This window comes from Montipora capricornis, unplaced genomic scaffold, assembly GCF_036669925.1.
Source record: "Montipora capricornis isolate CH-2021 unplaced genomic scaffold, ASM3666992v2 scaffold_63, whole genome shotgun sequence".
Lineage (NCBI taxonomy): Eukaryota > Metazoa > Cnidaria > Anthozoa > Scleractinia > Acroporidae > Montipora > Montipora capricornis.
The window spans coordinates 46,922-52,921 of NW_027180257.1; positions in this window are offsets into that span (position 1 = coordinate 46,922).

Here is a 6,000-nt window from a genome sequence, read left to right on the forward strand (position 1 = left end):
TTGCGGCTCGTCAATTGTCTTTGTATACAAATCAAATCCGCACTGATGGTGGGACTCCAACTTATTTTTATAATCAGTAAAGTTCAATTATATCTTAAGAAGGAAGAACCTGATTGTTTTTAATTTCTTTACCAAATGGCGCTCACGTCCTAAGTAGACTTCAATTTTTATATTATTTATTATTATTATTATTATTTTTTTGCAACCGACGCGAACGGATATCCCCCGGCACAGAGGACGTATATATATATATATATATATATATATATAATAATGAATGAATAATCAGGACACGATCATACTTTTGCCTCTGGTTTTCATACAGGTCTGTTTCGTACAGGACGTTTAGTTTGTCCTGCACTCATCAGTGTGTAACCAAGAGTGATTTTATTCGTTGAAGATTACCCCTTTTTTAGTCATACATGGCCGTTCGTGCTGCACGCATTTGGCAATTAAAGGACAGCAACACCGACTATACAATTTCGTGGAAAATTCTTTGTCACGCCTCGCATTATACTAACGCGACAAAACGTTGTAATTTATGCATAGCTGAGAAATATTACATCATATGCCAGCCGCAAACAGCAACACTCAATAAGCGCAACGAGTTGATTAGTAAATGTAGACATAATGAGAAATACCTATTGAAGAACGTTAGGTAAATAGGAGCGTGCAGCACGAACGGCCATGTATGACTAAAAAAGGGGTAATCTTCAACGAATAAAATCACTCTTGGTTACACACTGATGAGTGCAGGACAAACTAAACGTCCTGTACGAAACAGACCTGTATGAAAACCAGAGGCAAAAGTATGATCGTGTCCTGATATTCATTCATTTGTAATTGCCCTACCGCATGGTATAGAGCACTCTTAGTACAGCAAATACAAGCCTACTTTACGTAATAATATATATATATAATAAAATATATATCTTTTGAGTTTGTTTTAGATAAATAGATATTCTCGCGCCTAGTCATGTTAATCTCCACTTCCTACTGGGCTCAGTAGATGAGTTCAGTAGAGACAAAAATTTAATCATCGTTCCCCTCCCTTCAATTATCTTTCTGACCCTAAGCCTCACAGGCGATTCGGAGAGAATACTTGGTAGATGTGTCAAGGTTTTCTTAAAATTACTGGCATCGATATATTGTTTAAGCCCCACAGCCAGTAATGCCTCAGTTTCGGTAGATGAAATAAAGAAACATGAGGTTGTGGTCTCCAGAATCCACTTTTCCATTATTTATTACAAACTGAACCTGTACTTTAGCAGCCAAAATTTGCGGCTAGTGTGCAATTGACAACTGTAAATTTAGTAAAGTGTAATGTGGCTCAAAACAAAATAAAAGTGTGGTTAGAGTTATCTTATTGCACGTGGCTTGCTTCAAAAGCTTATGGATCTCCAGGCATGGTAACGAGACCCCTTTTTGGTCTCTTATTCTTAGGTGTTCAAGGCTTCTTACCTTACACAATAACGCGATTACGTGAAGTTGGCTTGAAATCGCGTACGTTCGCATCATTTGCTTATTCCTGCGTAATCCCACTTTTGCACTTTATTTGAAAACTGTCAGCGGTATTCTTTTTTCTAAGAAAACTCTTTGAAAACCATTCAAAACACGCCATTTGTATCGCGGTCGGTTTATCAAAGCTGAAACTATTATTGACCTGGCTGTTGACAATAACATTGGTTTCTGCGTTCTAACGGAAACATGGCTGACAAACCTGGATTCGGTTTGTATCACAAGTCTTTCTTCTCGTCATTCAAGAGCTTTCCGCGGCAATCAGATCGACCTGTCGGTGGCACCGGCATTTTGTTTCAAGAATCTTTTGTTGCTTTGTTTGTGGGTGGAAAAGAACATGATTTTTTTGAATCTCTGACTGGATTCTCAAAGCCTCTAATCGCAGAATCCGAATAATAGCGCTCTCATCGCCCTCCCATCACTTCTATACTTCGGTATTTTTAGATGAGTTTTCCACCTACCTTGAAAATGTTATTAGGTGTCCTGAACCGCTGATTATAGCAGGGGACTTCCATTTCCATTTGGACTTGGTGCATAGTAATAATTCAAGAAGATTCAAAGAGTTACTGCAGACTTTTTGGTCTCTCTCATATGTAACGATGTCCACGCGATCGTGAACCACTACTTAAGAAATCAGGCCTTGAGTTAACTTATAAAATATTCCGTCCGGTTAGCAATCTGCCTTCATCTCTAAGGTTGTTGAAAAGGCAGTTCTGCTCAACTGCTTTCACATTACGAACGCAATGCTCCTTTTCGTAAATTCCAGTCAGGCTTCCGAAAATTCCACGCAACTATGTACAATCACGAAATCCCGCTTTTAGTGCTACTCGATTAAGGACGATTCTCGCCAAAGTCTACCTTCATCTCTCTTTGAGAGTATTGATCATATCTCGTTTAGAGAGGTTACAATAATTTATCCATTGGAAGTCAGTAAGCAAAATTGAAACAAGCCAAAGCTCTACCCAGGGAAGACTTACCTCCTAAAAACCGAAAAAGTCGTCTTTCCTCTCGTGGTCGACTATAACCCTCATTTACCTATCTTATATACTGAATCGCCATTGCGTTCTAAGATTTCCCGAAAGGGGTCAATTATTCCCTCTTACAGAAGACCCAAAAACATAAAATAGATTTTCGCAGGCCCTACACGATCCATTTACAGCAATAATAATACCACTCACGCGTGCTGTTTTCATGTAGGAACAAATGCGATCTATGTAAGAATTATCTGGTAGAGAATAAGATCTTTCATAGCGCATGCACAGGTCGTTTTTACTCAATTAGACAGAATTTAAAATGTAGGTCTAATAATGTCATCTATTTAGACAGCTGTAAAGATGCAACGTTCAATACGTAGGCTCAAACATGGAAACAAATTCAAGGTCAGATTTCGGATACTTAAATCGGCCATGTTGACCAACAAGTCCACGTGTGAATTGGCCGTCCATTTAACAAAAAAAGAACAACATATGTATGACTTTGAACTCATTGTCATTGAGAAAGTTGTTGACGATACCGTTAATAATATGGATAAGGTTTTACTCCCAAGAGAGGCTTTTTGGTGCTCGCAGCTATGTACCCTCCAACCTAACGGCTTGAACAAAAGATCCCAATTTAATTCAAAATATAGAATAAGGTTTAATTAACGGTTGGCATTTTACATAGCCATCGGAGTAATTGTGTAACCAGTTGGCATTCTCTTCAGCGGCGCTCAAAGGCCCCTGTTCATGATTCTGTTAATTTGCAAAAGTAGGGATTCTCATAAGCCCCATACAATTATCCTTTTTTTTTTTTGAAGCACTGGGCTGGGATTTTGTTGTTTTTCGCACCAGCATTATTCCAGAGGCTTTCTCTTGGGATTCTGTTTGTGCTCTCTGTTGGGTTACCTGATTGCATGATCTACATACTTCCTTTTGTTTATCCTTAATTTCGGTTTCGGGAAATAAGGCTTACTTCGGAATAGAGTTAGTTCTTTCTTTTCTTCTTCTTTTTCTTTAGTTTTTATTTCACGCATTGTTTACTTATTGAGTATTTTTGTAACTTAGATTTTTATCAAATTTTATTTGTACATATTACGTAATACGATTATGCAACGAAACTGCGGTTCTTACACTTTTTTCTTACACCTTTTGACTTATATTTTGTATAAATAACACAGGATTAATGTTAGTTTTTACCAGGTATTTTTAACGCGTACTGAAGAAGCCCGAATGGCAAAACGTCTGCACAGTATGAAAACAAGAACCATGTGAGAAGTTCGTTGGAGACTCATTTTTTTCATTCTCTCTCTCTCCTCTTTCTTCTCTCTCTCTCTCTCTCTCTCTCTCTCTCTCTCTCTCTCTCTCTCTCTCTCTCTCTCTCTCTCTCTCTCTCTCTCTCTCTCTCTCTCCTCGCTCCCTCTCTCTAAATATATATTTATTATCATTATTATATAGTTATGTTTATCTTATGTAATATTTATTTGTTTGATCTAAGAATATTTGTACAAAGACAGACCCAATATTTATTTTATTATTCTTGATATATATTTTTATCCTTACACTCTAACGTTGTATTTTAGCTTGCAAGTTTGAAATTAACGTTTATGGGCATTTCTAATTTACGAAACGGTTCGTCCTCGAGTTTCCAAACTTTCAGCCACTACTCGATCAGTTACCTTTTTCCAGAGCTTTTTCACCCTCTCGCTCACTTTCTCTTTACACGTTTCATGATGACTTGGAAATAAATGTCCCATTAATTGTCCCGGCCTGGATTTTTTTCCCGGCGTTTTTTGTTGCCATGTTAAGTTTAACTAATGCTTGGAAAATATTTTTGAAAGTCAAGTGGACTACTGCACGAATGATAAAACAACGCGAATATCAGGTGCATGCCAGTAGTTAACTTGACTTTCGTTAATATTTTTATATTCAATTTTGACTGATCACGGTCTTCTCTGATCCAACGCTGTGCAAGGACTTATCGTCCCACGGTTTTGCAAAGGTTTTTAATACCTCAACTTCACTAAGGCTTGACAGTAATGGCGTGACCATGTTTTCAGTCGCGTTACCTGCGCAGTAACATGCTAACACACAATTAGCGCAAACGTCCTGAAGTGCCACTTTCATCACAATTGACCATCAAATTCTCCTAAATGTCCTTGAAAATGATTTTGGCAATTACTGCGTCAGCCTTAGGTACTGGTTCGCCTCTTATTTTGTCCAATCGACCAAGCGACGAGATAAATCTTCTGGAGATTTTTCAATTGAAATGTGGTGTCTCACAAGAAACTGGTTTGGGTCACGTTTTGTTCACTTTATATTTTTCTGGCTCTATCGCGTAATTTCTAACCATCTTCTCCCTGTTTCATAAGCATGCCGATGACACGCATCTCTATCTCTCGTTCAGGCGCAGATAGTGGTTTTTTCACAATACCGTTCCCTAGCCGCTATTGAGTCCGGTCGGTTCGTGATGTCCATGCGTGGCTACTTCCTTTAATCGCCTGCTAATAATGACGCGAAAACCGAATTTTTAATTGTTGGTTCGTGCCAACAATTCCTCAAGAATGTATTAGATATATTTTTGTTCTTTGGAACTCATTTTCAATTCAATGTTCCCATTTTTTAGTGTAAACTATTTTTTTGATAGATTGAAAAGGATTATGAGCGCTATTTAGTCCAAAGCAAGAAGAAGACAACCGCAAGCCCTTTGATTTGGAGCGCTTATTGAATTAGATTTGGCAGGCTGTGTTATTTTATTGCTTATACGGACGGATTCGCTTCACTCACTTGCCATATGCATTGTTTGCAAACTGGTTTATGTCATCTAATGGAATATTGTTCAAATTTTGAAGAATAGTTACATTTTAATTCTTGAATACGGATTCAGAGAAACTTAGATAAATGACGTGATCACTAGCGAGAGGTGTCTTGATCAGTTGTCTTGCAGTGTATAATGCAATGAAAGTTTGTCCCAAGCTCGGAGTTAATTGAGCGTCCCCTAAAAAAATTTTACGCGAAAGCGTGAGGGGGCGATTTATGTTCTCGTGAATTCGTGATTTAATTGTTCTTTTTTTTTTTAATTTCGTGATTCGTATTAAAGATGGTATGGGGGGGGGGTGTGGGGGGGGAGTGAGGGGGGGGTGGGGGGATATCTTTTCATGTCCACGTGACCAATTCTTTTAATTAAACGTAACCCGAGAATACAGATTCGCCTTAAAGGTGATCAATAAACCACTGTGTTTGGGGGCGTGAATGAATGTCCGTCCATTTTATTGTTTTGAAAATGTACGCAAATGTTTTTTTGAACGGCTTTTTTCTTTAGATGATGCAGTGTAAATTGTAAAAATGTTATAGTTTTCGTGCCTGACAATCTTTGTCCCTGTTTTCCCGTAGCCGGTTCCAGGCTCTCAGATAGTCCGAGAAAACGAAAAGAACTGCGTGTGAAAAGCGAGTGGGGCTTGGGTCGAGGAGAGGGGCCCCCCCGGGGATGAGCCTGTAAGCATCTCTT